The sequence below is a fragment of the Adiantum capillus-veneris genome, chromosome 9 (genome assembly GCF_014529385.1).
Source record: "Adiantum capillus-veneris isolate H3 chromosome 9, ASM1452938v2, whole genome shotgun sequence".
Lineage (NCBI taxonomy): Eukaryota > Viridiplantae > Streptophyta > Polypodiopsida > Polypodiales > Pteridaceae > Adiantum > Adiantum capillus-veneris.
The window spans coordinates 41,400,871-41,411,327 of record NC_140939.1 but is presented as its reverse complement, the minus strand read 5'-3'; the positions used below and the strand labels follow the sequence as shown (position 1 = coordinate 41,411,327).

General features: G+C 44.2%; 1 pseudogene; it reads right to left on the bottom strand.

Annotated features, from left to right (window-relative positions):
• Positions 1–7,530: 7,530 nt before the first annotated feature.
• LOC147450398 (uncharacterized) lies at positions 7,531–10,220 on the bottom strand (annotated as a pseudogene).
• Between the last annotated feature and the right edge of the window lie 237 nt (positions 10,221–10,457).

The window sequence follows — 10,457 nt, the reverse complement described above, 5'->3', positions numbered from 1 at the left end:
TCGTGACTGTATGAGGATGACTTGAAAGGGGCACCTTGCCGGTGAATCTAGACGAAATTTTAGATTCATTTTAGTATTGTTGATTGTTGATAGCAACCAACAATCCATCCGTACTCTGGCCTTGACAAAGTTGGGAGAATGTTAGCGGAAGCATAAGGCATGAAGCGACAGAATTGAATTCACGTCACTAGCATGCCTTGCATAAAGAATGGTAAGCCCTTGCACAGAGTGATGGCCTCAACCGTGAGAACCAAAACTGTAAGTATCTTGCACAATTTAAATTGGTAGGGATTCTATGAGTTGATATCCCCTATTTTTCCAGTTCCCTGAAGTCGTGCTTCCTATAAAATTGCCAAAGCACTTTGCTTTGCACAATGACAGTAATTACCAAGTAAAGTGTAAACAGGAAGAAACAGGAAAAACTTAAACTTGTCTGACCTCGTCATTGTTGCTGCAACTAGTTGTCATGAAGGTTGGGAGAAAATCTCATTCCAAAACGGCCCATAGCCATATCTGCACAGACGCCCTCGTATGTCCTATACACTCGTCTGGTACATAAGGCCATAACCTGCAAAATTGAATCCACGTGCAAACACCTTGCCTATTCTGTCCCCATTGTGTATTCTCATAGCATATGCCAAACGTGGCCAGCTTCAATACAAGATGTATAAAGTGAAGCCTTGCATCATAGAACTATGCCCGACCTCATTGCCAACAAATGCTATTGGCAACAGATGTCATAGCAAAGAGACTCGACCTTGTCGATCATACACAAAAAATAGACCTTGTCTACTTGTAGATCTGCTGCAAAAACAAAATTATATGTGCAACGTATGTGCATCTCATACGTACTTGAGTCTATTAATGATATCCACGATCCATCGTAGATTCCCCTTGCATACTATAGTTATCAAGCGCATGTGCAATAAAAAAATATCAACTGCGTACCTCATGAAGTACTCTTGCTGATGAAACGGCCGTTGTAAAAATCGAATCAAGGTTCATAGATTGCTGCCAAGGGCTTTTCCCTATTTACAAGCAAATTGGAAGCTTGTGATCAACTGCCTTGCTCTCGTGTAATCCCATTGGATGAATGTATGCCAACACGCTTTGGACGGTTGTACATGAACACTTACAAAGCGTCAAGATGAAAAAAAAAAAAAGTTACCTGGATTTTGGTCTTCTGGTTTCCATTGATGCCAACAGTAGGCCTTGCTTTCAGCTAGAAATTGAGTTGTCAAAGAACCCTTCATAGAATTGAGAGCTGCTACGTGATTTCTCATACATGCTTTGCAAGCATCTTTTGGAACTTGTTACTTGGTTCTACTCCTTGTCGTCAAAGCAAAGCTTCCAAATTTGCCGATTCTAATCGTGGCCATGCTTTTATCATGAATACCTTGGAGATTTCACTGTGGCCGTCAGCACATGCACCTTGCATGCCATCGGTGATTGCTTGTTGAGTCCCAAGGCCAATCTACACGTGAAGAAGTTGGTGGTTGATCCCTTGCATATGTATGCCGGCCACCACCACTAGATGTTGTGTGCCTTCATGCTAAAAGTGCCTATAGAACCCCGGTACCCCTTGTATAGACCGTTTACACGTGAAGAAGTTGGTGGTTGATCCCTTGCATATGTATGCCGGCCACCACCACTAGATGTTGTGTGCCTTCATGCTAAAAGTGCCTATAGAACCCCGGTACCCCTTGTATAGACCGTTTGCATGAGCATGCAGTCATGCATGACTGCATCGAGGCAAACCATGGAAGGCCACAGCGTGAGATGGGCTGCCAGGATTGGACGGCGCCCAAATGAAGACGGCCAAAACCCTTTTTAAAAAAAAGAGAGAGAAAAACGAAAAGACCTGTAGGAGCCATGGCGGCTCTGCGCGGAGAGAGAAATCCAGCTAACCACGGCTTTTACTACGAGTTTGGTCTTGGCTCTGTGGCGAAAAGTGGCCTCCTCCGCCTTGCACTCCCATCGACTCCACCTGCGAGCGGTTTGGTGGAGGTTGAGCTTTGCTCCCTCCCCACCGCAAGCGGCCTTACACACAGTTTCTCCAAGCATCGTCTTTGACCACTTCCCTGCTAAGCGGCTGGGCACACACCGTGAACCCCAACCCCGAGCTTCTTTTCTCAAGCAAGCGCTCCCACGTCCCTGTTGCTCGTGTCGACGACTGTCATCTTCTTCCGGCCATCTCTTGAAGGGGCCATGCCCACGCAGCTTCTCCCTTGCAAGAGGGCTTGGCTTGCCCACGACCCGAGAGAGAGAGAGAGAGAGAGAGAGAGAGAGAGAGAGAGAGAGAGAGAGAGAGAGAGAGAGAGAGAGAGAGAGAGAGAGAGAGAGAGAGAGAGATCATGCAATCAAGCGTGCAAGACTTCCTCCTCCTTCATAGCTCCTCCCTCCCCATAAGCTCTGATACCAATATAAAACCTAGGGTAATGGAACATAGGATCCTCCTCCCTACCACCTCTTATATAGGCCTAGCTCCTAGCTCTTTCCCTAAGGAGATCCCTAGTCGGCATTGGTCCAGTCCAGGCCCTTGGCCTAGGTCCCTGACCCCTTAGGTTGGGCCTTGCCTCGTAGGACCCTTGTCTTGTTATTACTCCCCCCTTAAGGAGTAATGTCAGGACAAGGGTCCTCTACCCTAAGAACTAGGTTAGTCACGGACTACGGCCAAGGGTCAGGCTAGGCAGTGTGGACAGGGGATCCATCTAGGGTCAGGCTAGGCAGTGTGGACAGAGGATCCGTCTAGGGCAAGGGGCTAGGAGCCCGCCTATATAAAGGGAGGTTGGGAGGAGGATCCTACAGTCTAGTTCCCTAGTTCTTACACTGGTATCAGAGCTTAGGAGTTTCTTCCACTTTCTCTCTCTAGGCATGGTCTCTTTAGGTCCCTAAAAGCAAGCTCTTTGGGTGAGAACCGTGGCTTTTTTGGGGCTTTTCCAAATTTAGACAATTTCCTTGCCAAATCGGGTGGCTTGTCCTATTTTGGAAGTGTGTATGTTGTGGGTGATTTTGTGAGGTTTCTAGCTTGAAAGGGGCGCCATGGGGAGGTAGGGAAGCTGCCAAGAGCCTGCGGCCATAGCCGGTCTCGTTTGTCCACACCATCATCTCCTCGAACTCGCGCTGCTCTGAGTTGCTGCCTACGTTTTTTTTCTTTAAAAATATGCTATTTTCACATTGAAGAGGCCTTTGTCCATTAACCTTAGGCCTTGGCCACTACGAGGGGCGCCATGGGGAGGTAGGAAAGCTTCCAAGAGCCTACGGCCATAGCCGGTCTCGTTTGTCCACACCATCATCTCCTCGAACTCGCGCTGCCCTGAGTCGCTGCCTGCGTTTTTTTTCTTTAAAAAATATGCTATTTTCACATTGGAGAGGCCTTTGTCCATTAACCTTAGGCCTTGGCCACTACGAGTGGCCCTTCCCATAGGAAATTCAGCAAACCAAGCCTGTAAATCAATCCAGAGCAACACAAGCAAGGCAAACTCTCGGCTTCACATCGAATCTCCCGAAGTCGGGACTACGCTCAATACCTACAAAAATTTAGAGCACCTCCATATTTTTGGGCGACAACTTCAAGAGGCCTTCAAGCAACATAATAGTCGACGCTTCCAACAATTAAGCTTCGACTCAAAGGTAAAGCTTCAACCATACACGGTGCGGAGTTCAATTTCAATTAAGCTTCGACTCAAAGGTAAAGCTTCAACCATACATGGTGCGGAGTTCAATTTCAATTAAGCTTCTACTCAAAGGTAAAGCTTCAACCATATACGGTGCGGAGTTCAATTTCAATTAAGCTTCGACTCAAGGTAAAGCTTCAACCATATACATGTGGAGTTCGGTTTGTATCCCGCCGGTGAAAATTATTGTTTATTCAATGATTAAGTGCTACGACACGCAAAAGGGAGTTCGCTATACTTTGCAAGTGCTACCAAAATCATGTATTTTTTTTCTCAGTACTTATTTCTACACTGTGTAGCCATGGATTAGGATATCAACATGACATTCGATTTTGAGCAAAGTACTCCCGACCTTGCCAATGACGGCTCGCGGCCGGATACTCTCAAGGAGAGTACCCGCAACGCTACGACAGGAGAAGATACTTATGAATTGCTCGATATTCAAGAATTTTGTGGCAGATTCGCCATGAGGGTGGAAATTGATGATCAACACATGTTTGACTTTGAATACTCGGAATTGGCTACACCTGTGGAAGTCATGGGGCCAAATGATCTCACGGAGATTACCATAGTGGCAACAGGGATGGATGGTGCAAACCCAGGTGATCTATCTCTGTCTCCTCATTTATCAACCTCTCTTCCTCAGAGTGTGTTGGATATTCTAGAGGATGACAATCAATTGTTGGATGCCAGGGAGTTTGTCACTCGACAAGACTGGCAAACTTTTGATGCACGACTTCGCAAGCTAGGTAAGGGTCCAAATATTGGTGATGCAAGTAGAAAATCTCACACAACTAATTTATAGAATGCTACAAGAATCAGCTCCCCGCTTGCCAGCAACCCAAGAGGTTGCCAATTTACCAGTTATGACCAAAGAGGTCCAACATGTCCGAAATAATTTAGTTGTCGGAACAAATCCGGGCACGACCAATGTGGTCAGGAAGCGCCTATCACCATCCAACTTTCAACGTGCAAAAAGTCAAAAATTATGCTTTATTTTCTTAAGAACACATCAAAAAAAGCAGTGCCCACATGTCGGACAACTTAAGCATGATGCAAGAGTTCGTGATTTGACATAAACTCTAGTTTTGGTGCACGACACAGTAGTTATATGGCTTTTGAACATGTTATGCTTAGCCATTTTCTCATACTTCAATATGGATTTTCAGCGTATTGTATGTTTTTTTGAATTGGGTACTGTTACACCCCAATTGTTTTTTCTGCCATAGTCATTTTTGGTACGACCAGTCACATCATCTCGGCTTATACGATCTGCCAAAAACATTCTGAGATGCATGCAAGATCACTGAGTTAGGGTGTATATGATACACGTGTCCTACAACTTAACGTTTCGCATTTACTTTGGACAGTATTATGAAAAGCAAAATGCTTGGCCCATTTCACATGACACAAGGCTTATAATTCGTACTCCGATTCCCTCGGCGACAAGAGAAGTTGGCAACCAAGTTTGAGGCACCTACATTATTCAGGATATCATCTCATCGAATCCCTACCAGTCTAACCGGTGCAAGGCACTTAGGGTGTTGACTTTCACGGTTGTCACGGTAGCCACGGGCTTCCGTTTTTGTATGCAAGGCATGCTACCCAGATGGTATAAAGTACCCTCTCACAAATCACTCTGTCAAGGACACTATTAGTTATGCATTGTTTCCCATAATTTTTGGTTGCTATCAAGGCACACAAAACAACCTAAAACTTCTACTGGATTCACAACCCATACACGGTAGATGGTCAAGATGTGACTTGTGTTCCCTCTCGCGATGCGAACACCATACAGTCAGATGGTTGCATGCTTATAGGATAAGTTGGAAGTCAGGCATAAGATGTCTAAGAGCACACATTCTGGGCACACACACACTAGCAATGTAAGGAAAGTTCCTCAGCCTAGCCCGCTCTTCTGTTCATTCTTCATCTCCTTCTCTAACGAACAAAATGAAAATTTTCTACGAAGTTTGTTTCATGTTTCACTACTGAGTTCTCCTGAGCCAAGATGCTCTACAATTCTCAGCTACAAATTGGGAAAGGTGCCATTCACATTTATTTTCATTGGTTTATCGATTGAACACACATTTCCATAAGGGCTATGAACCACGCACGCTGGCTACGGGCCATTACTAAATCTAGGATAAGATCCACTTGTTGGTATTCCTTGGATGATTGTTCTCAAGATCGAACAACTCTACCCAATGGAGTACCCATTGACGTTAATTGACAAGCAAGTGTCTTGTCATTATAGATGTCATTACGGATGTTTAGGGTGTCATTTTTGCACTACATGTTTTCAGTGCAAACGCTCCTGTGCGTTTTTTGATATTCTTAACCTCACACCGGCTGATCTCTACCACGGAGTATAGACAAAGCAATCAGGGGTGACAACATGGCTGTAAGGGATCGGTTGTTCTCTCGTGTGGGTCTCCTGCTCTCTCTATAGCACTACGAAGTGTCTATGGACATACGATTTTGGGGTAAGACCTAGCGAGAATGATTGCTACATCACCCCATAGGCATTAAGGATCACAGTTTGATCTGCATTGAGGATCAGAGTTGATCTCTCCCAGTTCTCCTTTCAAGGAAAGAATTCCTCAATCTACCATGCGGTAGCAGACAAACACACTTTTAAGGTTGATTCCACTCAATCTGGACACGGTTAACTATGTTGGTTACCGTTATCTCCTAGTTGAGCAATTTCTACAAAGAAGTCTTATCAAGGGATTTGAGTACGTAGATTCTATTTCAAGGGCTTGGGTTGCAAAGGAAACAACCAAGGTTCCCAGTGCAATACTGTTTGTTTTTCAGGTAGGGGACGTGCTCCTTTCCATTTGCATACAGGTAAGTGTACATTATGTTATTGCATTTTGCATAAATGTAAGTGTACATTATGTTATTACATTTGCATACAGGTAAGTGTACTGATTTGGTGTCAATTCCATGTTTAGTATGCTTTGCTTGGTGTTTCAAGACGTCTAAATATGCTTGAATATTACAGACCCATGCCAAGGGCATGTCGGCACAAAGTATTTTGGGCCAAGTGTCCAATCTGTCTTTCTGCCTTTGTTGGCAGTCATAGCACAACGCACAACCCACCGACATAATGTCAATCCGGTGGATCGGAACCCGGCTAGTGCATGGAGGCATGGATGCACCTAATGTGACGGAATGAGGACTCTAGGAAGAGGGGTAAAGCCAGAGAGGAGAAGAGGGAAAGACAATGAAGCAAGATCCATGCACACTCTCAATCTACACTCTAACTCTCTAATCATGCAGACAATGGTGTATCCCTTTGCTCTAATCTCAAGCACACACACTCTAATCACACATTAAGCATACACAAAGAAGCCTAATGAGAGAAATGTATGCAACCCATGTACACGCACACTCTAATCTAGCACACATGTGAAGCAAAAATGCTCAAACAAGAGGGAAAACTTGAGAGAGAAGAGAAGATTAACTCTAATCATACACCATTAACACACATAAGCTTGAAAGACAAGAGAAAGTAGAGAGAACTTAGCTTCCATTAATCCCAATGACCACTACATATGATGTGGAAGATCCAAGCTCCATAGCCACTCCTCTTCTTCTTCTCTACACTCCCTCACACTCTCTTCTCTAAGAATCCCCTTTCACATCTTGTGAATTGACTTATATACAAGGGCTTTTAAAAATGGGCGGCCAGCCAAAAAATGTATAACATGTTGTAGGTATCTAGGCTCATCTAATCATCAATGTACAACTTGGAACCCACTATGGAGCCCGTAAATACAAAAAATATATGCATGCACATATGTGTACACACCAATGGAAGCACAATGCATGCATTGACGCTCGCCCGTCAACACTCTCCCCTCCCGAAGCTTTGTCGTCCCTGACAAAGCCATGTCATGGTAGATGCTTGAGAAAGAATGTGCCTGCAAAAAGAAAAAGGTGGATGAGGTAGCATTCTCAAATATATGGTGATAAGGCATAAGGAAAAGGCAAAGCACATGTAGTAATGAGTAAATGCAAAGAATTATGAAATGTTACACTGCCATTAAGGAAAAATAAATTGCACTTGCTGAAATTAATTGATCAAGAGTTTTGGGCTTATGAATGAGTATATCAATTAGTTAGCTACGACTAAGGGTTAAAACATTTACTCTAGTTCTAGCTAAGTTAGTAAATTTATCCCAATGCAAGATTATGTCTGTCATAGATTAGCTAACTAACTCTCACAACTTGAAACAAAAGCTTGAATTTTTTTACTTGAAGCTCAATGGAATTCTTTCTCATTTCATTTTTTTTGCTTTTCATTTGTTATTTTTTACATTTTGCAAAATCATTTGACGTGTGTGCTTATTTGTATACCCAGCCGGGGCTTTTTGCTTCTCAAAGAAAAGCACCCACATTGGGAACCTCTAGGGCTCTAGTGCCATAGGCAATACATGTGCGTGAAGTACCAAATCAGGCCAGGATTTCTCTTCCAGCTTAAACTTTTACACTTGTGGCACTTTTGTTTTTCTTACATTTCCTTTGTATTTTCACAAGTGTTCTTTGTTGTTTGGGTGAGAAAGCCTCTTTATGCTTAAAACACTCCTAAGGTTTCAAACACTCAAATAATTTTACCAACTAGGACTAGCAGTCAAGTGAATGAGTTAACCTAAAGTCACGGCCTCCTAACCTCAAGGCTCATCAATAAAATTAAACTCTAAGTCAATTAACTAAAGAAAGGACAAGTTTATACATCTTTAATGGCAGATAACAAAACATAATTGAATGCACTTAATCAAACCAAGAAGAAGCCACAATCAAAAAATATAAATGTACAAAACCATATACCATAGGAAGGAGTACACCTGTGCATGGGCTCGATGAAGAGGTCGATGTCATGGAAGCTCCTCGTGTTTGGAGATACATCATGTCTACATGGTCGTCCAATCTCCATGGGCAAGCTAATGTCTGTCTACATGCTACATCAAAAGATCAACAAAAGCATTGTACCTCCAAGAGGTATGTCAGCAGCAAGATAAAATAACAAAAGTAACAGAATAATAAAATAAAACATCTAAGCTAGGGTCTAAAACCTAGATAGCCAAAGGGAAAAAAACCCAAAAGGGAAAAAAGTGCCTCTGGTATATGCACATAAATCTAGTGCACATATCAATGTGTACAAATCTCAAATCTCGTGCAACTAGGAGTCAAGAGAGAGCTCTCACCATGAAGCATGATCTGCAATCTCTTAGCTCAATCTCTAATAGTCAAGGGCTGACTAACACCTAGCTCCATATGTAAAGTCTGCTCAACAACACAAGGAATGGGCGTAGGGGGGGCATCAGCCTCTACTCGAATAGTCTCTGGAAGGCTCTTCGGTAGCCAAATCTGCAATAATCGCGCTCTCGTAGGGATGTCAGTTTGAGCTCTCCTAGCGTGTCTACGTGTGCATCTAGCTCTAGGACATACTATCTGCTGAGAAGGTACCACCCTCTCTAGGGGTAGTATCATCTCTTGACATCTGGCTCGTGGAGGTCTCGCTCTAGGGTATGATCCTGTATGCGCTGGGTGTGCTACCGCTCGTGTCCTAGGTACCCAAACATGTCTTTGTCCCTCAAAGTAAACATGTGCCTCAAGTGACCGTCTAGATGTGAGCCAACCATGTGAAAGTCCATCGTCGGTCATATGGCTCTTTAGAAATATGATCGTGTCATCACAAGGTAAAAATCTAGCATGTAGCTCGTCACGGGGAACAAATACCTGGTGGGTTGTCCTGGAAGCTCTACGTGGAGATCTACGTGCCTGATCTATCGTGTGTTGCTCCTCAGTGGCACTACTCATCGTCGTAGAGACTCTGCCTAGAGAACGCTCTACACATGTCTCAGATGCCTGTGTACGTGGTCTCCAAACAATTCTAGCAGGCTCTATTGTATCCCTACATAGGGTGTCAGTAGAGGTCACTCTAGTCCATGTACGTCCATGTATATGTGGTGTAACCTCTATCTCTGTGGTGTCAGTAATGTGGACTCTAGGAACCTCATCTAGAAAAGTACGGCTCGTGGATGGTCTCCGCTCAATCGGGGTGATCTGATCGTGAATCGGCACTCGTAGATGGCACTACGGCAACATCTATATGTGGTGGCTGCTCTCTCTGTGACTCACTGGCTATGACACTGCTATGCAAGCTAAAAGAGTGGGATAGCGATGCTATCGGCTCTGCATCTTCTCTCATAGGGTGATCTACTCGCGTAGATGGCTCTAGCTCGACATCTATCTCTAAGGGCCTCTGTGAGGTCGGCAGATCTAAACAAGGATGCTCAAGGGCAGCTAGAATCTGTGGAGTGGTCTCATCTATAACAAATCCATCAGAGTCACTCACTCTATGACTCTGTGAGATCTCTTGTTGTGTGCTGGAAGTCTCGTGGACAAGTGTAGTAGGTGGTGTAGGCTCCCTAACAATACTCTGACTGGGATCTAGTCTCAGGGGCCTACCTGTGGTGGCAGGCTAGGTGCTGGAGCTATCTCTCGTGGCACACTATCATCCTCATCTGGCATCTCCCAACGTGGTAGAATACGACGTGACAAAAGAAGCCTAGGAGGTGATCTCTCTAGTGGTGTCTCTCGAGGACTCGGAGCTCTCGGTAGCTGTGGAGCTAGCGTGGTCATCGTGGGTAAACATAAATCATCCTGTCTAAGTCGCGGGGAGTAGGGTAGACCTATAGTCAAAACATATACTGCATGATCGATATCCCTATAAACTCGCTCACGTGGATCTCCTATCAAATATGCAAG